The sequence below is a fragment of the Dermacentor variabilis genome, unplaced genomic scaffold (assembly GCF_050947875.1).
Source record: "Dermacentor variabilis isolate Ectoservices unplaced genomic scaffold, ASM5094787v1 scaffold_21, whole genome shotgun sequence".
Taxonomy (NCBI): Eukaryota; Metazoa; Arthropoda; class Arachnida; order Ixodida; family Ixodidae; genus Dermacentor; species Dermacentor variabilis.
In genome coordinates this window covers 2933735-2957329 of record NW_027460379.1, presented here as the reverse complement: position 1 = coordinate 2957329, position 23595 = coordinate 2933735, and the positions used below count along the sequence as shown (strand labels likewise).

Here is a 23595-nt window from a genome sequence, read left to right as displayed (position 1 = left end):
CAGAGACTTCGGCTCCGGAGTCAACCTTGAACTGCGCCGTGTAGTCGTCAACGGTGACGTCAACGAACTTTGCCGAGGCGGGCGTCGCGACGGCGTGCAGGTGAACGGAGCTGAGCTTGTACTGCTTGAACTTCCGCGAGCGGCATACTTCGGCAAAGTGGCCTTTCTTTTTGCAGAAGTTGCAGGTGGAGCGACGGGCCGGGCAGTCGGAACGTCGATGAGGCGCGCAGCCGCAGAATTCACATGTGGACGGCTCGCGTGAGCGCTCTGCTAGCGGCTGCGGCGAACGAGGCTTAGCGGCGGAGCGGCGGCGAGAGGGGAACTTGTTAACTTTTGTGGCGTCGAGGTTGAACTCGCGGGAGTGCTCGGTGCGGTTCTGGGGCAACGCCTTTTCCCTGTCGGCGTCTTCGGATTGGCGGGCTTGTGTCCAAGCGTCCTGGAGTGTCAACTTCGCGTTCCGGCACAGCTGGGGCGCGATCGGAGATATTTTGTTCGATACGCGTTCTGTTCAGTTGCTGCGACGTCACAAAGTTGCAGTATGCAAAATTTGTGACAGCGGGGCGGAGAGAGCAGCCAATCAGGAAGCGGTGACCTCCCCGGAATTTTACCTCCGTCGTTTGTCGTCTGCTTGCAAACAGTATACTACAAAGCCAAATGTTTCTCGTCTTCCAATTGAATGAAATCTTTATCTAAAAAAAATGTATTTTTTCTTCGCAAGCCCAAACACGTTTTCAAATAGTAGTACGTGTGACGACTGTAATTTATAACTATTAGGTTCTTTGCGTCGTCCCTAGGTGGTATCGCGCACAGCGAGAAGGAAAAAGAAAAAAAAAATGACGGGAAGAGTGGCGCACTTTTCAAGAGGCAGCGACAACATCCCAGTGGCTCGCTGGCACCGATGATCTTGTCGATTTCTCTGTACAACCAACGAATTATTTGTTTCGAGAAACAAAAACGACGCCGGAATTCACTTTCTGCCATTTCTTCAAACGCGTTTCGCACCGCCACCCGCTCTCCTCCTTCCTCTAGAAAAGCCAGCGCAACAACCTAAGTTAGGGTGGCTAGAAGGGGAGGTGTGAATACCGGCGGCGCAAACGTGACCCCACAGCGCACCGATGCCGCGGGGCGGCGCTGTTGACCAAGGCGGGGTAAGCACGCAGCCGAAATGAGCGCCTCGCCAGCCTCGCGTCGGCTGCATCTCTACCACCGAAGGGAAAGTGAGCCTGTTTCGGGTTTCGCGCGCTTTCTGCGAGCGTCAAATAATTAATCTTTATCATGACAACAATGTTATGTCAGCCCACATCGTTACACCTGCGAAATTTTACGGGCCCAGTTCGCACTGTATCGAGATTCAAACGCGTTTCGTCTGTGCGCATTTCGTGAGCTGGCCTTGGGTGTTAGGGGCTAGTGGGGGCTTCGAAATAATTTCGACCACTTCGGGTTCTTTAACGCGCAGTGACATCATACGGGCCACGGCGGCCGCATTTCGATGGGGGCGAAATGCGAAAACACCCGTGTACTTAGATTTAGGTGCACGTTAAAGAACCCCAGGTGGTCCAAATTTCCGGAGTCCCCCACTACGGCGTGCCTCATAATCAGAAAGTGGTTTTGGCACGTAAAACCCCATAATTTTTTTTTCTGACATCATACGGCGCACAGGCGCCTTGCTTATCGCCTCCCTGAAAATGCGACCGTCGTCCTCGAGATTAGCAGTCAATCACCCTATGCGTGCCGTAAGACCTGTAAACTGCAGACATTACCTGCTGATAACGTCTGCACGTGTTTACAAACCACTTTTTGTCTGCGCTTGCAGACCTGTAGCATGTCATTTTGACGCTCATATAAGCAATTTACTATGATTGCAGACGGTGAAGCAACAGATCTGGTCATGAAATCGTTTATTTACAAGTGAGGAAAAAAATTTACAACACACAAGGTTTCAGTGTTTTCCGCTTCTTCTCACTGCTCTGCTGATTGACACCTTTAAGCAAAAAGTGAATCTCTGTGAGGCAACAAAAACGTATAACTGAGGCTGTCAGGGTAGCAGAATGGTCTAGGCAACCAATCTTTGATGTTTAACCAATTGACTGCAAAATCTCGGCCACAGCTTTGGCATGCCAGCGTGTTACACTGAATTAAAAATTATGGGTTCTACGTGCCAAAACCATTTTCTGATTATGAGGCACGCCGTAGTGGAGGGCTCCGGAAATTTTGACCACCTGGAATTCTTTAACGTGCACCTAGATCTAAGGACACGGATGTTTTCGCATTTCGCCCCCATCAAAATGCGGCCGCCGTGGCCGGGATGCGATCCCACGACCTCGCGCTCAGCAGCCCAACACCATAGCCACTGAGCAACCACGGCGGGTGTTATACTGAATAAACGAGTGAGTTTGTTTTCAAGGGCATTTTCCAGCTTATAGAACGATTCTGAGGGATATAAAAGGCCCTTAAGGTGCCACTCTTTGCATGCCTCTGATGGAAGTTCTCTGGGGATATTGCCTTTATCACTAAGACATGCTGCTTTGCAGTCTTCACAATGTGTGGGCAAAACACGCCTTCTCGCTCCATAACCTGCAATGTAATAAACTTTAAGCCGTGCGTCGCTGCGGTGCTCTACATAACTTTGGTGGTCCACAGCCACTTGCACGGCATCTGTTGGCACAGCCTTCACGCTGTCTTCACTGTGGCTTTCTTGTTCAGCCAGCACCTCTCCAACAGATAAACACTCCAGGACATCCGACGACACATTGCCGTCCTTGGGGCTCCTTGTGAGGTTCTAGAAACTAAGACACCTGGATGTGCGCAAGCAACATTTGTTACTTAAGCATGCCGAACTTCTGTAAAACATTGGTACTATTTACCAAGCTTGCACGTATACACACCTTATGACTAGAATGAATTGAGGTGGGGTAGGATGATTGTTTGCCCCACTCGCTTGTCTCACAACGCCAAAACATTGCTCTAGGCGGTCTTGGCTCAGTTTCGAAGTCATCATGTACATGATGTCAGCATTGTCGGTAAGGTACTTTAGAAGGTGTTTTGTTGAATAGATGGTCATCGTCAGCCCCTCAGAAGTACTGTTACTAAGAAAGCCGAGCCCATTGGAGTGAGCCTCCAATTCATCAAGAAACGGAAGAGTTTCATCAAGGGTGGCCTCTTTTTTGCTGCCCCATCTGAAATACCAAAGAGAACAATCATGCACCATTTTGAGAGAAAAAATATGTTAAAATAACCTCATGACTTCTGCAGGGAACCTCGACGTCATAGCTTCAATGAGCCTGGCCTGACCATTGGGACCACTCGATCCCGTTTGGCAAATGCTTGTTTGCAGGCAGGGGCACGGAAGAGATACCTTTTCTGAGGTTTTCTTGCAGCCAGTATCACATCCGGGCACAAAGCTCCGTCTTCTTTTTCGCTGCCGACTGCATCTCGCCCTCGAATTACGGATTGTCGCGAGGAACACTCCAAAAGGGGCGCCGAGACCAACTGACAGCGGAGGCGCAGGCCAGTACGGCTACGAGTCCCCCGCCGCGAGCGGCAGCGCCACATTCCCCCTGGTGGCATCGGTGCGCAAGGGGGTCACGCGCGCCCGAAGGAAAGCGCCACCTGTATTCCCACCTCCCCTTCTAGCCACCCTACCTAAGTTTCCAAAGGAAGCGCCATTTTCTAGAATTAAACTATGGATTGGATTCAAACGTGCCATTCCGCAGCCGAAAAGACCGCCTGTTGGATCCATAGAGTTTCTCAGTATAACCCCTAGAGGGTAATCTGGCGCCAACGTCTATGGGAGTTTCTTAAGGGGGCACCGTGCCGTCATGGGAATGACGGTATATGTATAGAGGCTAGAAGGATAACCTTCTAGCCTCTATAGTATATGTATAGTGAACTAGAATACTTTCTAGTGGCGCGACCGGTGGCTGCTGGGGCCAGCTCGGCTGAAGTGAGTTGACACTGACGGCCGCCAGGGGCGCTGCTGCGCCTTTTCCTAGCCTCCGGCGCGCGCGTTGGCAGCACATGGCAATGCGGTGTGTGATTTAGCTCGCTTCGCGCGCGCGCTGTCACGCAGTTAATTTTACTTTAGCGTTCGTATCTTGCTGTTAAGTAGGGATAGCAGTGAGCAGGAACGATGTAGCATCAGTGTCAGGGAATTTAACGAAGTTATGGCGAAAAGAAGAACTGATTCCCACTGTTTTGCGCCAGGCTGCCGCACCAAGAGACGACGAGTTGCGAGGGAAGTGGGAGCAGAACATGCGAAGGGACGACAAGAGCCTCACGGAACTATCAGCAGTGTGTGAGCACCATTTTGAAGCCCACCTCATATTGCGCGACTACGTTCACGTAATCGACGGCGTTGAAGTGCGTATACCCAGAAGCAAGCCGTCGTTAGCTCCCGGTGCCATTCCGACGCTGCTGCCTGGGTGTCCAGCCTACCTCTCTGTTAAAACCCCTAAACAGAGGACTAAAGGAAAAGATCTGCTTGTCAAACAATTCCACCACGAAGCAAGAAGCCGTGTCAGGACGTGAACAGCGCTGACAACGAACATCAAGAGCCGGGAGAGCTGGCTGCTACAGAATCCTCGCCTTTCTCGTTTCAGGCGCTCCGTGGACTCGCTCCTTCGACGAGCTGGTGCCGCTTCGAGGACGAACGTTTCGGGTTAATTTTTACGACGTCTTCTTTGAAAATGCAAGCAAGGCTTGTGATTACGCATGAGCGAGCTGTGGTTTTCAAGCCTGTCGGAGGCAAAGTTTGTGCTGACATTTATTACCAAGGAGTGATGTGCACAGAAAAAACAGTTGCCTCTGTTGGCGACGCTGCAGCTGTACTGCAGGATGCCGAAGCAACTTGTGTTTGCAAGGGAGCAATGACGGATGATGAATATAGGCAGGTGTTACCGAACTTGACGGTGAAACTTCAGGCAGCAACATGCAGCAACGGACTCTGCGTCTTCAGCATAAAGTGCTCTGGAAACGTCCCGTCCGTTGGTAAGTAATTTTAAGAGACTTTCATGTACTAGTCTCGTATGTATGTATTCTTTATTCCAGCATTTAAACAGTTGCGTTTTTTTTTTCATCGACAGGACTTATCTGCCCAGAGTGCAAGTCGCATCGAAAGTTATTGCTGACCCGAAAGTCGAGCTTAAAAGCCCGTGTGTCCAAGAAAGGAGCTCTTGCTCAGCGTCTAAAACTTCAAAGGCAGAAGACAAAACGTTTGAAGACCAGCGCCACTGCATTAAAGGGCCAACTGAAAGCAATGGCAGCTAAAAACAAAGACATCAATGAGAAAGAATTTGCCTCTAGAATAGAAAGTCTCCCTCCAAAACAGCGTGAAGCAACACTTCACATGTTTAAATCTGTTTCAAGAAAAAGCACAAAAGGCATGCAGTATTCTAACGAATGGGTCCTGGAGTGCCTCATAATGAAAATGAAGAGTGCCAGGCTTTATGAGCACCTGAGGAAGGAAAAGATACTGTCACTCCCGAGTAAAACAACTCTACGCAAATATTTGAAATCCTACAGAACAGGGTTTGGTTTCTGCCCAAAGATCTTCAAAGTCATCAGTGAAAAGACGGCCACAATGGATGAATATGCACGCCACAGTGGAATTATTGTCGATGAGATGAAGCTCTCTCAGCATCTTTCTGTGACAACGGCTGGCCACATAGATGGTTTCGTGGATCTCGGCAAGTTTACATTGACTGAGGACAAACACACACCATGCGATCACGGAATGGTTCTGGTTTTCGTACCGTTTGTTGGAAAATGGACCCAAATTCTTGCAGCATTTGCAACAAGAGGGAACATTTGCGGCAGTACCTTAACGAAGATCATGATTGAAGCCATAATTTTGGCAGAAAAAGCAGGGCTGAAGGTTGACTTCGTAACATCAGACGGAGCAAGTTGGAACCGACTGATGTGTACATTAATGGGCATCAAGGCGTCTTTGGACCACATTAGATGCAGTGCACCACATCCTGTAGACGAGCACCGCCAACTTTTCTTCATGTCAGACTTCCCTCACCTCATAAAGTGCCTTCGAAACCGGCTGTTGTGCTTGGATTTCCAAACACCAAAGGGCCAAGTAAGTATTTGCCAAAGCGGCATGCTTAACTGTTTTCTGTAATTTTTGTTCCAGTCATTCTAACTGGCAGTAAATAATTACTGATTTGCCTTACTTGCAGGTGACAATGCGAACTATTCGAAAAGCTGTGGAGCTGGACGGAAGCAATGTTACCCTGCAGGCCATGCATGGCATCACATCCAGCCATACGAACCCTAACAATTTCGAGAAAATGAGAGTCTCCTTGGCGTTCCAGCTCTTCAGTGAAAAAGTAATTCATGGGCTTCAGCTGCAAAAAGCCAAGTTAGAGCCTCTGTGCGGCAGCATAACAGCGACAGTGCACTTTTTTGAGTAAGTATTGCATATCATAGAATGATAACTCCACTACTCCACGTACAAAGAAAATGCCTTATTTTGTCAACCTAACCTTCAACCACAGCCTAGATCAAACTGGGACTAGCCTGCCTGACAACAAGTCTCACTTAAAACAGTGTGCTATAGTGAACTGGTGCACGACCACATGACTAACTGAACGCTTTATTATTTATGTGTCGTAAATAAGTTAAATAGCTAAGTGTGATTGAAATTGAACATTAACATTGCTCTTGCAGGATCATTCATGGTGTTATACAAGTCATGACGTCACGCTTTCCAGCTGAAGCACTGCGTCCCAACTCTGCATCGGCCGACAAGTTGAATTCTTTTCTGTCGTTTCTGTCAGAGTGGGAACGCCACACAAATGGGCAGCGGGGCTTTCTAAGCCAGTCCACAGTAACTGGACTGCGTGTAACTCTATGCAGTACCTTGTCGCTGTTGAAGTACTTGACTCAACACATTGGTTTCAAGTATGTAATGACAAGCAGGGTGAGCCAAGACCCCGTGAAACATCTTTTTGGCATCGTCAGACAGTCATCGGGATGCAATACTTATCCTACACATCAGCAGTTCATTGCTACAGTGAACTGTCTCAGCTTCAGCAATCTTGCACACTCTGTGTCAAGAGGAAACTGCGAGCCTGCTGATTTAAGTTCACTCTTGAATGCAGATGCTGGTGAGCAGGACACTTGCACTGGGAGGGAGAAACTCATTGACAGATTTCTCGATGCCGGAAACTTGGATGCAGCCGACGCCCTGCTCACAAAAGCTGTGCCTGACCATTCTTCCATTGTTGTGGCATCAAGCGACTGCAGGCTAACCTTTTACATTGCTGGTTACATCGCGCGAAAATGCGTTCTAAAAACGGGTTGTGAAAGGTGTCTTAACCTTCTTTTGCTCATCAAGGAGGCAGCGGACAATTTAAACATGGCCGAGCTTGTCCGTTTAAAGGACAATGGTGGGTTACTTTACCCTTCAAGCAAGTTGTTTAAATTTGTGGCTGACCTCGAAGAGTCATTCACAACCTGCTTTAGCCTTTCAGAGCTGCACTCTGAAAGTGTGCTTGATGTTTTGGACCTTGCTAAGCAAAAGCAGCAAACTGAGCTTGGATGCCCTGAGCACGCTCATACCATAGCTGCAGAAATAACTGCATTTTACCTAACTACTCGTCTGCATTTTTTCACGAAGAACATTAATCGAGCCAGCGACAGCAAGCGGCAGGCGTCAAAGCACCTTAAATTGAGTAGGTGCTGAACAAGGCAATGGCAGGGAAGTTGTGGATTTTTGCAAACAAGATTCTTTTTCTGATCATTTCTGCACTGAAGTCAGTTGTAAATAAAAGCTTCATATGGTGTTCATGTGTACATAGCTGTGACATCAATTTTATAATTATTACTACATCAAAAACAACACCAAAACTCACATCATAGCGGTAAATCGATCATATTTACAAGACCATTGACTTCTCTGAGCCATATATGAGCTCAAAATGCCACATAAAATTTAGCTTAAACGGTTTACTTCTGAAAGTGTGTGGACAATAAATGGCTGTGAGTACACACACTAAATGGCATTGCTTTCGGGTCTTGATCTTCAAACCACAGCAATGGTCGCGCAAATAATTTGCTCTGTATGTCATGCTGACCGCTTGTCATTCTGCGATGGTGTTTTGCGCCAAAAAATCACTCTGCAAGTCGGAGTTTAGCAGACGACGCGACAGTAGGAATGTTGTATCCTTGCTTAGGTACGTGGTTTTCGGACGCGTTTCAATAATTAACAAGCCTAGTCACTGTAACTGACAGGCGGAGAACAGCAAGAAGTAATAAATGAGCGATTCTTATTAGTAAATGAGATGAAAAACGCAAGATGACAGACGACCTTTTCAAAACTACGCGAATTCCTGTGCCTATGAAAAGTTGCGGTGGCGCCATCTCGTGGCGTCTGTTAGAAAACGGCTCACCTGCGCCTCGCCGCTCGCGCCACTAGAGTGTATTCTAGTTCACTATAAGTATATGTGTCTGCGAGGCTCGTGTTGGCTGGTGTTGTAAGAGGCTTCGTCTAAAACGTGGATATGGCTACGCAAATAACGCGTTCTCAAAGTAAAATCTTCATAAAATGTTTCCATTCACGCATATTACATCTTTACTCACGCACGATGCATGACCATGCGAAGAAAAGCAAGAACAGACGACCAACTGTCAAAGCGAGCGCGAACCTTGTCGTCTGTCCTCCAACTTTAGCGGCCCGCTGATACGTTTTACGTAACATATGTAGTCGTACACACAATAACAAGTTCTCATAGTTAAACATGGTTTCGCGTAATAATAAAGCTAAAACAGCTTTTCACGTGCTGCTTTAGTAGAAAGTGAATCATTGTGACAGACGGAACGGTACTTGCCAAGCGCGTCTTCAAGGTGTCCTGTCTCTACGAGAACGAAGCCAATCCGAATCCACAATATACCGGCATTCCCATGCATACCACAGCGCAGCAGCGCCAGATTTCCCTCTAGGTAATGTAGTGAGAGACTATGGTTGCATCCAATCCAATCCACCAGACGCGCCATGCGAAGCCGTATGATCGCTCCAAACTTCTCAACTCCCGTCGCATTCGGACGAAATGCTCGGTGGGCGTTATCCGGCCGCTTCTGACACCATGTCGCGTCGTTGGTGCCGCGCAGGGCACGCAGGGACGGACCGACACGTACGGCCACTTGCTTGGACGAAAAGGGAATGCCCCTTCTTTATTGGGCCCGAACATATATATATATATATATATATAGAGACAGACACACACAGGTCGCAGGGGGCGCCACACTCTGGTGGCAGCCCAACAAACGGGGCTGAACTGTGGCGACCTCTACAGTTTCTAAATCTAGTTTCTTGCGCTTCGATGTCTCGCGTTATTTAAAGGGCCCCTGAAACGGTTGGGACAAATTTTGTAGACGCGTAGGGTACAGCTTAAGTAGAACATTCGCACCTCAATTTAAGTGAAGCGTTACGTATTAAAGGGCCCCTGAAACGGTTCGGACAAATTTTGTAGACGCGTAGGGTACAGCTTAAGTAGAACATTCGCACCTCAATTTAAGTGAAGCGTTACGTATTAATGGAGCTACAAGCGATTAGAAGTTACCCTCCTCCCCAGCCACGCTTTTCCTCCTCAACTCGTTCGCCGAGCGAGCGGGGCTAAGCTCCGCCTTCACTGGTCCTGCGTCACGATGCGACGTCACATCGTCTACTTCCGGTTGTTTTGGAGCCCGCCCCCGCCCGCGCGAAACTTCTCCGCTAGCCGCTTGGCTGTCGACCTCAAGCGAGAGCTATCGAAGCAGCGTGCGTTGCGAGCATTCTGTCGTAGCGCCGAACGTGTCTGCTATTCCGTTAACCACAGGCAAGCTGGTCATTTCGGCAAATGACTGGAGGCATAAACTCAAGCTGATGAAGGAACTTTGGCGTAGACGTACGTGAGCGGCCTGATCGGTCTGCACGGTCCAGACACTTGTTGGCGCAGCGCTTAACCAGCCAAACAAAGCGCTAATATTGCTCTAACCAAGTGTAAAACATTTTAAACATTTATAAAAACAACGCGTTGATGATTACACTCCTGCGAAAAATACGCACCAGCAGCAAAGAAGAATATGCTTCGTTGCTGCTACTGTGTATGGTTGAGCTCTCTGCCACCAGGTGGCTGCACTGTGCAGACCGTACACATTTGCCCTTCTGCTCATCTCGGCTCATCCCGTTACGGCACAGTCAAGCGGCCAGACCCTGTCCCCTTGCGCTTAAGTTTGCCCTAATACGGGACTCGCGAAACGCTATTGCGTTAGTAATCTTCCGGTGTAAAGTGACGGCCACAAACGCGCAAATCCAGGCGCCGATCGTAAAGCGGCAGTCTGATGCGCAGCAGCCAGTTCGCTCGTACGCTGCCTTGCAGAGGGACACGATGTCGCAGCTTGACACATTGCCAGTCGCTACGTTCGCAGTCCACAAGGCAACAAAGTCGAATCATAGTGCTCGCGAAAAGACTGAGACCAACTCTGACCGCGGAGCTCTCGTCAAAATGGTGTACGTTGTAACACAAGCAGACGACACTTGCTGTGTGCCGGAAGTGCTTAAGTGTACTGAAAAATTGTTCTTGTGCATTCTCTTTATGCTACTTTCTTTTTATAAAAACAAATTAACTAACATTCCAACTATTACGAAGATCATTTGTTTACCATAAAGTTGGAAAAATTATCGATCATGCGCCCTGGTCAGCCAATGGGATAGCTCGCCCCACTGACGTCATATGGGTGATTTCGGTCATATGAGTAGGGGCGGCTTAAAATTCCGCCGAGCACTGCGCTGCGATCGGCAGCGATGTGCATTTTCAAAACCTTATAATAAATTACACCCTTTACGCAGAGCACTTAGATGTGTCAATTAATGATCAGAAGGACCTACTCTAACGACTCAGTACGTTTGTAGAAAATCGTCAAAAGCGTTTCAGGGTCCCTTTAACTTGGGGTGAAGTTACGTGTTTGCAAGCGGACATGTAAGCCCGGAAGTTGCGTTTCGGTCGTGAGCCATTCGGAACATGTCTGCATCGAAACGGGAGCTGGATTTTGCTCCGGCTGACAACGGAAATAACGGTGAGTCGTTTAACACCGCTGCTTGAATCGTTATATAACATCCGTCGCATTACCTTCCAGGCGGGCACAAGTTAACGAACTAGATCCTGCATTACACATGGGCAGTCAGAATCTCCAGTTGCTCTTTCCTAAATAAACCTTTACTTGCGAGGCTGTCGTTATACACACACAACCAGGAAAGAAAGAGCGATATCGAAACGCGCGTCTCATTTTTCATCTTATTGTAGCCGTGGTCGTAGGTGACTGAGTAGCCTTATCAATATACAGATTAAACTTTTTTTTTCGAGTCCGCCGGCAACTTCTTTCGTCCACAAAACCGAATAATCCTTTGGTAAAATGAAGTGAAAGTACAGAATTTAATGTATTAAACAGTTGCAAGCACGATAATTCGCCCATATTTCGTACTTGTTGGTTCCAAATGTTCTTGCTGTTCAGTTTGGTTTACCGTAGGCCATTTATTTTTGAAGTAGTGAAGCGGTGCATCACGTTCGTGCAGAAAAATAATGCATCAGTTCTAGTAGCTTCATGACTTTCATGCATTTGCGTGTGGAACCAGCAGTGTGATCTCTTCTAGTGTATAAATGAACGTACAAATGTTCTCATTTGTGATCGTAATAATACTTAAGCTGTTGACATGCATTGTAGTTAGGCAGACATCAATTTTATGGACAATAGCAATATTCATTTAACAAGCTGCTTAAGCACCCTAGAACAGACAGTGTACATTTGCATGTGTTCTGTAGTCGCAAACCATTACAATATATATGTCACACCTTTTTGCATTTCATATTGCAAAATTTTGCTTTTTCAATTTCTGATTCAGTCAAAATTTCTGTTCCAGACATGCAGTAATGAGGATGACACCAGTATAAAGCAACACACTCCACGCACTAAACAGAAGCTGCTGCCTGCTACAAGGTCGTTGCGTGGACGTTGGCTACTACTACAAGGTAAACAACACGTGGTTCAGAAATAAATATGTTTGATATATGCTGTATTGGGCTTGCTGTTTGTAGCAGATATGAATGTTTGTCCATATTTATGGTTCAGTATAATTGGTTCGAACATAAAAGAAAACACCCATGAGTTTGGCTAATCTGTGCCGTATCTCATGTGTCACCGTTCTGCCCCAACAGAGTCTATGCCAAGCACATCTTGGTCATCACAGGAGCTCCTATCTGTACCAACAGGAAGGGGCTGGGGCCGAATTTGCAAGGCTTTTACACCACGAACAAAGAAGCGCATGCAGAAGAATATGGATGAGATATCAAGTCTGCAGAGGACTGTGTTAAAGACTGAAAAGAGCTTCAGCCACCATTCCACCAGCACGGACATTTGGCTGAGTCATCCAGGTAACTCAAAAAGGACTTTCTAGAAATTCTTCATCTTCAGATGCACTTGCAACATCCGACCAAGCACGGACGACGCTGGCCAAAAGATCGAATTCCGTCGGTTTGCCCTTAATTAGCTTCCTAGCCATGTCAATTCCGTTTGTGCCAAGTGTAATTTTTCTTGTATAAATGCAAGCTTTTTCATTGCCCATTTTTGTTAGAGATCATTCATCCTCATCCAAACATCAAGGTCAACCGATTCTTCGCTGATACTTAATACCAGTCACTGTCTAGTAGCCTAACATATCTATAGCTGTATCTTCTAGTGTATATTGTCATGCACAATTCCTCTCCTGAAATAGCTGATGCAGCATCGGTATGTGTCTTGCATTAACCTACGCACCATGTGCTATGCACCATTTTACTTTTCTTGATGTTTTTAGCCTTCAATGTCTGCAGAGCAGAGTGGCTTCTCTCTTGAATGCAAGCTTTCTCATTTTCCATATTCCTAGTCTCGTTGATGATCACTGAAGTGATTGATTGCAGAATCTGGTTTCGCTGCCCAACTTGGTTGTGGTAACTGTGTTATGTTTCTCGGATGTGTGTGCCTGGTCAGTTGCATTGGTAAGCAGTCCCTCGAGGTAAGCATTTGCTCCTGCAGTCCGCAAAGCGACATAGACTCCCAGTATACACACACCATAATTGGTGCTCCCCGTTCGCTCTTGCCTGCTGCAGCCATGGGCAAATTGTGCTTGTGGCCTACCTCGGTCATGATTTGCTCAAAACAGAGACCAGCATATGTGCTTACATGGTTCGAAGTGTATTAAGTTGATAGCTGTATGGGTGGAAAGGCCCGCAAAAATGGCTGCCGAAGGTGATGCCCACAAAAGCGACTTGTCCACATTGAGACAAAGTGGGACACAAAGTGTGAGCCACACATTAGCGGCCCTCAAAAGAAAATAAATGTGCAGGTTGGAAAGGAGGTAATGCTAAAATGCCGGGTAGTCCATGTCGCTGTGTTGGTTGCGGCAGCAGACGCCTGCGTCACCTGATTGCTTCGCAATGGAAGTTGCTCGTCTTCAACGGCAACTGTTGGTTCAAATAGGTGCGAGGCTCTGTCCAATCTGTTTGTACCGCTGGTTGTCGTACGTTACCAGACCACCACATGCGACAAAGGCAAGCATTATGCCTGTAAGATGGTTCGTAGCCAATGTATAATGTATTGTCTGAACCTCATGCGGTGACTGATTGCTGTTTAATCTTGCTGTTATGTCACTTGGTTACGGTTGCAGTGTTATCTTTTTTGAATATTGCGGCCTGGTCGGTTGCACTGGGAAGCAGTCTCTCGAAGTAAGCATTTGCTCCTGCAGTCTGCACAGCGACATAGGCTTCCAATTTACACACACCGTGATTTGTGCTCTCCATTCACCCTTTCCTGCTGCAGCCATGGGCAAATTGTGCCTCTGGCCTTTCTCGGCTGCAATTAAGCACGAATGGAGACCAGAATATGTGCTTACATGGTCGGACGTGCATGAAATTGGGTGGAAAGGCCCGCAAAAGTGGCTGATGAAAGTGATGCCCACGAAAGCGACTTGTCCATATTGAGACAGTGTGAGCCACACATTAGCGGCCTCCGAAAGAAAAGAAACGTGCAGGTTGGAAAGGAGTGAACGGCTAAAATCCGGGGTAGTCCATGTGTCGCTGTGTAGGCTGCGGCAGCAGATGCCTGCGTCACCCGATTGCTTCGCAATGCAATTTGGGCATTTTTAACGGCGACTGTCGCTGCAAACAGGTGGCACACTGTCCAATCTGTTTCCGCTGCTGGTTGTCGCTCGTTAACCTGACCACCACGTGCGACGACGACGGTGAGCCGTTCACGAGCTCGCGTCAATGATTCCAGCGTATCTCGACATGCAAATTTTATTTCTGCTATTGCACAAGAATGTACACTGCTTGTCTTCTGCCAATAAAGTCGCACGTTCTGTTCACTCACTTGTGGCTTGTTTGTATGGGCGTCAGTAGAGGCTCTTGGCAATTAGAACGCACCAGCTACGCGGCAGCGAAGGCATTGAGGCATGCCGCATAGCCGGCAGGACAAGCACGGCACGTACCAGCGTACGCGACCGGCGAAAAACGGCCATATTGGATTTTGTTCTAAAACAAAAAAAGTACTTCCGCTTCCGGATTGAGCAACGTCATCTGGCGTCCACCTAAGTAAGTTCCATGCGCTGCTGCTGCTTATTTTCGAACCACTGCGAAAGGTACAGTTTCCCTTCTCTAAGTTGGTTCTTTATTCTATGGGCACGGATTCATTCGTTCGTACACTTTGACTGGTTGCTTCTTTGTTGCTAAAATTAGTTTACTGCGATTCGATGTCTCACGTTACTTGGGGTGAAGTGACGTGTTTGCAAGTGGACATGTAAGCCCGAAAGCTACGTTTCGGTCGTAAGCCATGCATCCAAATGGGAACCGTATTCTGCGACTGAGGACAGCAGTACCGGTTAGTCGTTTAATATCGCTGCCTGAATCCTTAAGTAATATTGCTCTCGTTAATTTACAGGCGGAGACAAATTAACGAACGAGATGCTACATTACATATGGGCAGCTAGGACCCTCCGTTGCTGTTTCCGAAATAGACTTTTAGTTGCGAATTCACGAAAGAGAAAGCGATATCGGAACGCGCGTCACATTTTTTATCTCGCAGTCGTAGCCATGGGTGACAGAGTAGACTTATCAATGTATTTTCTTTTTTTTTCGAGTCCGCCTGCAAGTTCTTTCGTCCGCAGAACCCAATAACCCTTTGATAAACTGAAGCTAAAGTATTGAATTTATTGTATCAAACAGTTGCACGCACGATAGTTCACCCATATTTCGTACCTGCTGGTTCGAAATGTTCTTGCTGTTTAGTTTGGTTTACCTGAGGACATTTATTTTTGTAGTAGTGAAGCGGTTCATCACGTTCATGCAGAAAAAGAATGCATCATTGATATTAGCTTCATGTCTTTCATGCATTTGCTTGTGAAACCAGCAGTGTGATCTCTTCTATTGTATAAAATGAGCGCACAAATGTTCTCATTTGTGATCATAATAATACTTAAGCTGTTGACACACATTGTAGTTAGGTAGATACCAAAGTTATGAACAGTGGCAATATTTATTTAACCCCACAAAGCCCAACATATCATTTTTGATAAGCTGGATTCGATGCCTGAAAAATTTCATTTTGTGCTATAAGTCCAATGTACAGCCCATACTAGCCTTTTCGATATTCTGGAGGGAGTGTTCAGTTGTGAATAGTTCAGCAAATGAATTACTAATTCGGTAATCATCATACTAATTCATTTTACTGAATTGTAATTTTGCTGTTTTCTTCGTACTAATATACTCTCTGTGACCAGAGATATGTGTTAGCAAGTATTTTTTTTTTTTTTTAAGTTTCTTTGACGTGGGACGGTGTGCATTTGCATGTGTTCTGCAGTCACAAACCATTACAGTGTCACAGTGTCTTGCATTTCACATAGCAAAATTGATCTTTTTTCAATTTCTGATTGAGTCAAAATTTATTTTCCAGACATGCAGTAAAAAGGATGGTGCCTGTGTAAAGCAAGGCACTTGCGCATTGAAGAGAAGCTACTGTCTACTACAAGGCCATTGTGTGGACTTTGGCCGCTACTACAAGGTAAACAACACTGGGTTCAAAAATAAAATCCTTCATGAATGCTGTATTGGCTTCCTAGTCTTGAGATGGATGTAGTGAGTTTATAGCAGACCATATAAATGTTTTATATTTACGGTGCAGCATTATTAGTTTAAACATAAAAAGAAAACACTACATGACTTTGCGTAATTTCTTGTGTGAAATCCATGTGTGACCAAAACAGATATCTCTTGAAATGTAATGGCATACTGATAAAGGAACTGGGGAATTATACAAATTAGTCATTCTGTCGCATGACAGCAGTTATTGTTTAAGGCAAGGTTGGTTCTGGTCTGTTTACACTTGCCAAGCTGCGAGTTAGCGGCAGCTGGGATGTGCACTAAGAAAAAGTGCAGACGATGTGAGAATGAAGGAAAGAAACGTTCACAGTGCTCGTATCACACGTAAATAAGCAGCAGCAACAGTAAGTTCTGTAGCTGAGGCACGGGAACAACCAGACATATTAACCAGGCATGCTTGTAAAGCATCATCATCAGCAGCCTATTTTATGTCTGCTGCAGGATGAAGGCCTCTCCTTGCAATCTCCAATCACCCCTGTCCTGCAACAACTGATTCCAACTAGCACTTCCTAATTTCATTGCTCCGCCTAGTCTTCTGCCGTCCTCGATTGTGCTTCCTTTTCTTGGCGCCCATTTTGTAATCCTAATGAATCACCGGTTATCTAACCTATGCATTGCATGACCTGCCCAGCTCCATTTTTCTTTCTTTTAATGTCAATTAGAATATAGACTATCGCCATTTGTTCTTTGATCCACACCTCTCTCTTCCTGTCTCTTAACATTACGCCTAACATATATCGTTCTATCGCGCTTTGTGCAGTCCTTAACTTTTTTTCGAGGGTCTTTGTACGTCTCCAAGTTTCAGCCCCATATGTTAGCACCAACAGAAAGCATTAATTGTACACCTTCCTTTTCAATGATAATGGTGAGCTTCCGGTCAGGTGCTGACAATATCTGCTGTATGTGCTCCAACCCATTTTTATTTTTCTGTGAATTTCCTTTTCATGATGTGTTGCTGTTCTGCCCCAACAGAGCCTGTCCCAAGCACGCCTGAACCCAGTCAGTTAGTTGACCCAGCTCCACTACCCAGTGAGCACGACTCCGCCAGTTGTCGTTCAAGGTGCGTTCACAGCTAGTGTGTGGCTAATTGCCGACGTTCTTGCCTGTGCTGTATCTGATGTGTTGCTGTTCTGCCCCAACAGAGCCTGTCCCAAGCACATCTTGGTCCTCGTCGCAGGAGCTACCATCTACGGCAACAGGAAGAAGCCAGAGCCGAATCCGCAAGGCTTTTACACCACGAACTAAGAAGTGGATACAGAAATATTTGGATGAAATAGCAAGCCTACGGAGGACGGTGTCAAGACTGAAAAGTGCCTCGGCCTACATTCCACCAGCACGGATATTGGCAGAGTCATCCAGGTACCTCAACAACGACATTTTAGAAATTCTTCGTGTTCAGATGCACCTGCAACCCATGAGCAAGCACGGACGACGCTGGCCAACAGAGTTCCGCCAGTTTACACTTAACCTCTATTTCAATAGCCCAAAAGCATACAGGTACCTGGCAAAAACCCTTAGCCTTCCAACAGTAAAAACATTAAGGACCTGGCTGTTGGCAATATCGCTCAAACCAGGATTGATGCCAGAGATTCTGGATTTTGTGAAAGAAAAAACAAAAAATTGGGATTTGATGGACAGGGCATGTGTCCTTATTTTTGATGAAATTTCTCTGAAACGAAACCTGCAGTATGACTCTAAGCATGATGTTGTTCTTGGTTATGTTGACAGTGGCACTGAAAGGTCTGGTCGTGTAGCAAACACAGCACTCTTGTTTCTTGTGTCTGGTATAGCGAAGCAGTGGCTCCAACCTGTAGGTTTTATGATAGGTGACGGCACAGTTCCTTCTGAAGCCATTTTGAGTTTGCTGAGACAACTAATAAGTAAGCTGAAGGACAGTGGTCTCCTTGTAAAGGCATTGATCTGTGCAATCTGTGATCTGTGTACAACTGTGCGCTTGGGACAGCCCTCAAAATAACCCCACAAGATCCTTTTTTTGAAATCGATGGGACGAAAATATACTTTATTTTTGATCCGCAACACTTATTGAAGTGTACTAGGAACAACTTGCGGAAGTATGACCTCAAGGTTGGCAAGGATGTTGTTTCGTGGAAACACATACTCAAGATATACGAGTCCACCCACCACTTAAAGCTCAAATACCTGCCTAAAATCACTAACAAGCATTTGTACCAGACTCCTTTCGGCAACATGAAAGTAAAGTTCGCCTCACAGGTCTTCAGCAACAGTGTGTATTTGGCAATTGAGGCCTTCATTGCTTTTAATGTTCTGCCTCCTACTGCCACACATACGGGCAGCGTTGTAGAAAGGATGGACAAGCTATTTGATGCTTTGAACAGCTCCGCAGTACGTATAAAAAGAGCGAAAAATGAGACATGCCATGACCTCGTCCACAGAGCACATTGAATTTTTAAAGGCTTGCGTGCCTTGGATCAAGTCCTGGAAGTTCGATAGCCCTCGCCGGCCTACGACTATATATGGATGGCAGGTAACAATCAAGGCAATCTTGTTGCTGTGGCAAGATCCGCACCACTCTTTTAATTTTAAATTCTTGCTAACCCGCCGACTCAATCAGGACCCAATTGAGAATATGTTCGGGCTCATTCGGCAGCAGCGTGGTTGCAATGAAACTCCAAACGTCTACCAGTTTTGTGCCGGTCTACGGCACATTGTTGTGTCAAAGCTTTTCAAGCTTTCTGACAACAGTAACTGTGAGGAGGACAAGGGGTTTCTTTTAACTCAACTTAGGTCGCTGCAACTGACCAACCTGAGCAGCCCGACTGAAGGGGGCCCTAGCTCCACAAGTGCTGCTTTTACAGAAGGGCTCTCTGAAAGTAGTGATGACGTGCTTGAGTCAAACATAGTTTGCTATGTGTGTGGATATCTTATACATGCATTCCTAAAGCAAAGTCAGTGCAGCTCGTGCCACAACCTCCAGAAGGAAAGCAACCAGGACCTTGCAAAACCTAGTCAGTTATTTATGATGTTTAAAGCTGTTCCCATAAGCGGCAAATCCCTCGGCCATTTAACTGTTCCAACTGACGCAGCATATGCGTATGTCGTGAAGCTTGAGGACAAATTTACACACGCAGTAGAGGCTGTTGTACACCATCAAGGTGTTACAAGTGAATTGTTTTCCATTGTGGCAGAGAAGACCGGCAATCTGCCATTTTGTAGTTCAGTCTGCAAGCAGCAATTTCTGCAGCTCTATGTCCACCTTAGACTTCTTTGGCATTTGCGGTTGAAAAACCGGGAGTTAAGCTTGTCAAAAGCACCTAAATCTGCTGCGAAAAGAAAACTGGAGAAGCTGCAGTAGGCAACTGTCGGGGGGTGCCTTGCAAAAGTAAGGGTAGCACTTCCTTTCTTTTTCACTTCAATGACTCGTGGATTTTGGTTTTCTTTGCTTACTTAGCTTCCTGGCCTTGTCAAATTCCATTTGTATCAAGTATAAAAGCTTTTTCATTCTCAATTATTCTTCGAGCCAATTCTTCCCCCTCATCCAAACGTACAGGTCAAGCAATTCTTGCTATGTAGCATTTGCCTTCTTGTTTTTGGCCTCCATTGCTTACAGAGTGTAGTGGCTTCCTACTTAAATGCAAGATTTCTCATCCCCATATTGCATTGCTGGTCTCATCCAGAATTGCTCTCCTTGCTGGGAAGACTGGGTTTTTGCCAGATACTGAAGCAAAACAGGTTCAAAACAATCTGTTTCCACTGCTGGTTGTCGCTTGTTACCAGACCGCCAGGTGTGACGGAAGGCAAGCACTATACCTGTATTCTAACGGCTGAATGTGCCGCAAGCCACCCATGTACGCGAATGCTCGCTGATGCCATGTTGATGTTAACCAATGTATAGAGTATACAGTGAACCTTGTGCGAGTGGTACGCTGAAGTGATTGATCGCAGAGTTTCCTTGAGATGCTGTCCTTCTCGGTCATGGTTCTCGGATGTGGCGGCCTGGTCAGTTGCATTGGGTAGCAGTCTCTCGAGGTAAGCACCTGCTGCTGCAGTCCGCACAGTGACATGGACTCCCAATTCACATGAACCGTGGGCAAATTGTGCTTGCGGCCTTCCTCGGCGGCCGCGGTCTGGCATGAATGGAGACCAGCATACGTGCTCGCATGGTCTGAAGTGTCCGATGTTGTTAGCCACGTGGATGGAAAGGCCCACAAAAGTGGCTGCCAAAGCTGATGCCCATGAAACGAACGATGAACACAATGAGACAAAGTGGGGCGCGAAGTGCGAGCTACACTTTAGTGGCCCCCGAAACATGCAGGTTGGAAAGGAGTTTGAACTCTAAAGTGGCGGGTAGTCCATGTTACTGTGTTGGCTGCGGCAGCAGATGCTTGCATCACCCGATTTGTTCGCAATGCAAGCTGCTCACTTTCAACGGCAACTGTCGGTTCAAACAGGTGGGACGCTCTGTCCAACCTGTTTGCACTGCTGGTTGTCGCTTGTTACCAGACCGCCAGGTCCGACGACGAAGTAGGAGCTCGCGTTAATTATTCCAGCGTATCTCGACATGCAAATTTTATTTTTGTTGTTGCACGAGAATGTACAGGGACACTGCTTTTCTTCTGCCAATAAAGTCGCACGTTCAGTTCACTCACTTGTCTTGTTTGTATGGGCGTCAGTAGAGGCTCTTTGGTCTCCTGGCAATTAGAGCGCACCAGCTACGCGGCAGCCAAAACAAGGCATGCCGCAGAGCCATAGAATGCATAGCCAGCAGGACGAGCACAGCGCGTATCAGCGCACGCTACCAGCGAGAAGCGGCCATATTGGATATTGCTCTAAAAAAAAAAGAAAGAAACTGCGTTTCCGCTTCCGTGTTAAGCATCGCCATCTGGCGTCCCCCCTGCTAACTTCCATGCGCTGCCGCTGCTTATTTTCGTACCACTGCGGAAGGTACAGTTTCCCTTCTCTAAAGTTAGTCCTTATTCTATGTCAATACCACATCAGCGACGAGGATGTCGTGAACAAAGTACCTTCACGATAAACTTGAAAGATTACAGAATAGGGCTCTTAGGTTTATCTATTCAAAGTATTCTTGGCGCGACAGTGTAACGGACATGCGCAATCAAGCGCATTTGGCAACTCTTTCCTGCCGGCGTCATGTTGCACCTATGAAGTTTTTTTTATCTCCTCTTTAACGGACACATCAAAATCGGAAAAGCCGACTATATTCATCCGCCTGGCCGTCGGTCTAGTAGGACAAACCACGATAAGTGCATCCGGCCATTTAATACGCATTGCAATACGTTTAAGTTTTCCTACTTCCCTCGCGCTGTGAACGCTTGGAATGCGCTACCAAGCGAAGCTGTAAATAATCCAAATTTAGATCAGTTTTTCTCTCTAGAGGAGCAGCTAATGGACCCTGTATAACTACTTTTCCTGTTGTAAAAACCCAGAAAGTATTTTGTAGTGTGGTATTATTTTCGTGTGTACATTTTTCTCATGTATAGCATACGATACATAATGCTAGATTTTCTGTTTTCGTGTACGCGAAGCGTAACCATGTAGTTAATATAATATGTATGCACTTGTTGAAAAGTGTTCTGATCTACCTCATGTTTTCCTGTTGTCTTTTTGAGAACTTGTTGTATCTTATTACATGCCTATGATGATGAAAGCCCGCTCCCTGTATGGGTCTGCAGAAGACCTACAGTATTGATAAATAAATAAAGTAAATAAACGTACCCCCAGCCCCGCTGCGCCGTCCGGAGCCGCCCACCATGAGCTTCACTGGGCTTGCTCCGCCACCGTTTTTCCTTTCGACGCCCGGCCGTCCGTCATTAGACAGCTTTAGTTACACGTACGTAGAGGCTTTGCGTATGTAGAGCTTCTACGTGTGAGCAGTGCGCATGCGTAGATCGTAGCGGGCGCATGCGCGTCTCATGGACAAACGTGAGATTCAATTCTTTGCGTGCGTTTCTTGCGCACGTAGACAGCTTCGCGCGGGAGTTCCACAAGATCACGAACAAGCGATAGCAGGCCGCACGCGCGCAGACGGTTCGCATCGAAACACGGCGACAGGATTGAATTGGCTACCGCCGTGTTCACATTTCCCGATAGATGGAGCTACGGGGTCCCTCTTGGCGTACGTGTAGCTAAAAGCGTTTCAGATGGCGTGCACGTAAGGTACGTAGGCTTTTCACGTTTGCGTACGTGAAACCTCTACGTACGTGTAACTAAAACTGTCTATTGCCATGGGAGCAGATGTTCAACGTGTACTTGCTGGCATCTGGAGCCGCCACATTCAAGCCGGAGCAACGCAGGGATCTCCTCATGGCATCGCGTTACGAGCGGATATCACGGCACCTTCGAGGCGTCATCGCCACCTATGGAAAATTGACAGCGTAGTTAAATCATGAATACAGTTGTGAAAATTATAATTTACGAAAATAACAGCAACACGTTGGCTCGTCCTAAGTGCCCTCAAGACCGCAGTCTGTCGATGGTCACCCCGACTAGTGATTCAGGCCGGTCACCCTGACCCAATTCGCAAGGAGGCAACCATAATTGGAACTTCACGGCAGCGTGCACCGCACAGCTGAATCTGGTTGTATATTCTCACGCATGTGTCAGCGTTGTCGCTGCTGTCTGTAGTGGCACCCTCGCGTGCATTTCTTGTTCAAGCCTTGTTGAAGGGTTTGAAGAAATAAAGGCAGTACGGTGCCGCTAATTTCTCCTTTTAGCACCCTGCTGCTTGCGGAGCATAGTAGCCTCTGCAGCTCAGTTCTACTTCTTAACGCGACGGCAGGCACCGATTGCAAAACCTTGCTTCTACCTGCGGCAGCAAGCATTGGAGCAGTTCGAGATAACACAAAGCCGCAGAAGGCCACTTTGTGCGAGTCATCTAAAGGCGTCGGAGAAGACAGTGCGGCGTGCGATAATTCCCCCAAAGAAAGAATGAAAGCGAAGTGCGGCGGACGCGCGTGCCAGCCCAGCCGCAGCCACTGCGTAAAACAATGGCCCAGATGCGATGGAGCAGCGAAAACGACGCCCAGTGGACGTTTAGTCTGCAAGCACCACAGCGACGTCAGGCAAAGCTACATGTCAGGCCAGCAGATATGATGGGACGCGCGTGCACACCGCTGCTGTAGCGGCCCTCTCGAGCAGGCGCCGCGTCGGTAGACGGCGCGTCGATGCAGTTTGGCACGCGCTCCCGTGGTCCGTATACTTATGCTCACGGGTGTACATGAGCGGTTACTGCTCGAGGGTTCCACACTTTCATTCGATAATTCAGTTCGAATTGCACTTCAGTTTGAGCAGGCGGCTGAAGAGCCAAAGGAGCTTTCTGCTTTGGTCGAAGCAATTTCATTGTGGCAGCGTCGTAAACCATCCTGGCACTGTTAAAAAAAAAAAATCACAACAGGCAGCCACCTTTGAGCAGAACTTAACGAGGAGC

The 23595-nt window shown here is 47.0% G+C and overlaps 1 protein-coding gene and 1 long non-coding RNA gene across 4 annotated transcripts in view; one reads left to right on the top strand and one right to left on the bottom strand.

The window, feature by feature from the left end:
- The window catches only part of Vhl (von Hippel-Lindau protein), a 158670-nt gene that overhangs the window by 51047 nt on the left and 84028 nt on the right, over nt 1-23595 (bottom strand). The window lies entirely within an intron of this gene.
- LOC142568570 (uncharacterized) lies at nt 5953-6997 on the top strand. The gene is made up of 3 exons (XR_012825461.1): nt 5953-6082; nt 6183-6412; nt 6673-6997. It is a non-coding gene; the product is annotated as an uncharacterized LOC142568570 (long non-coding RNA).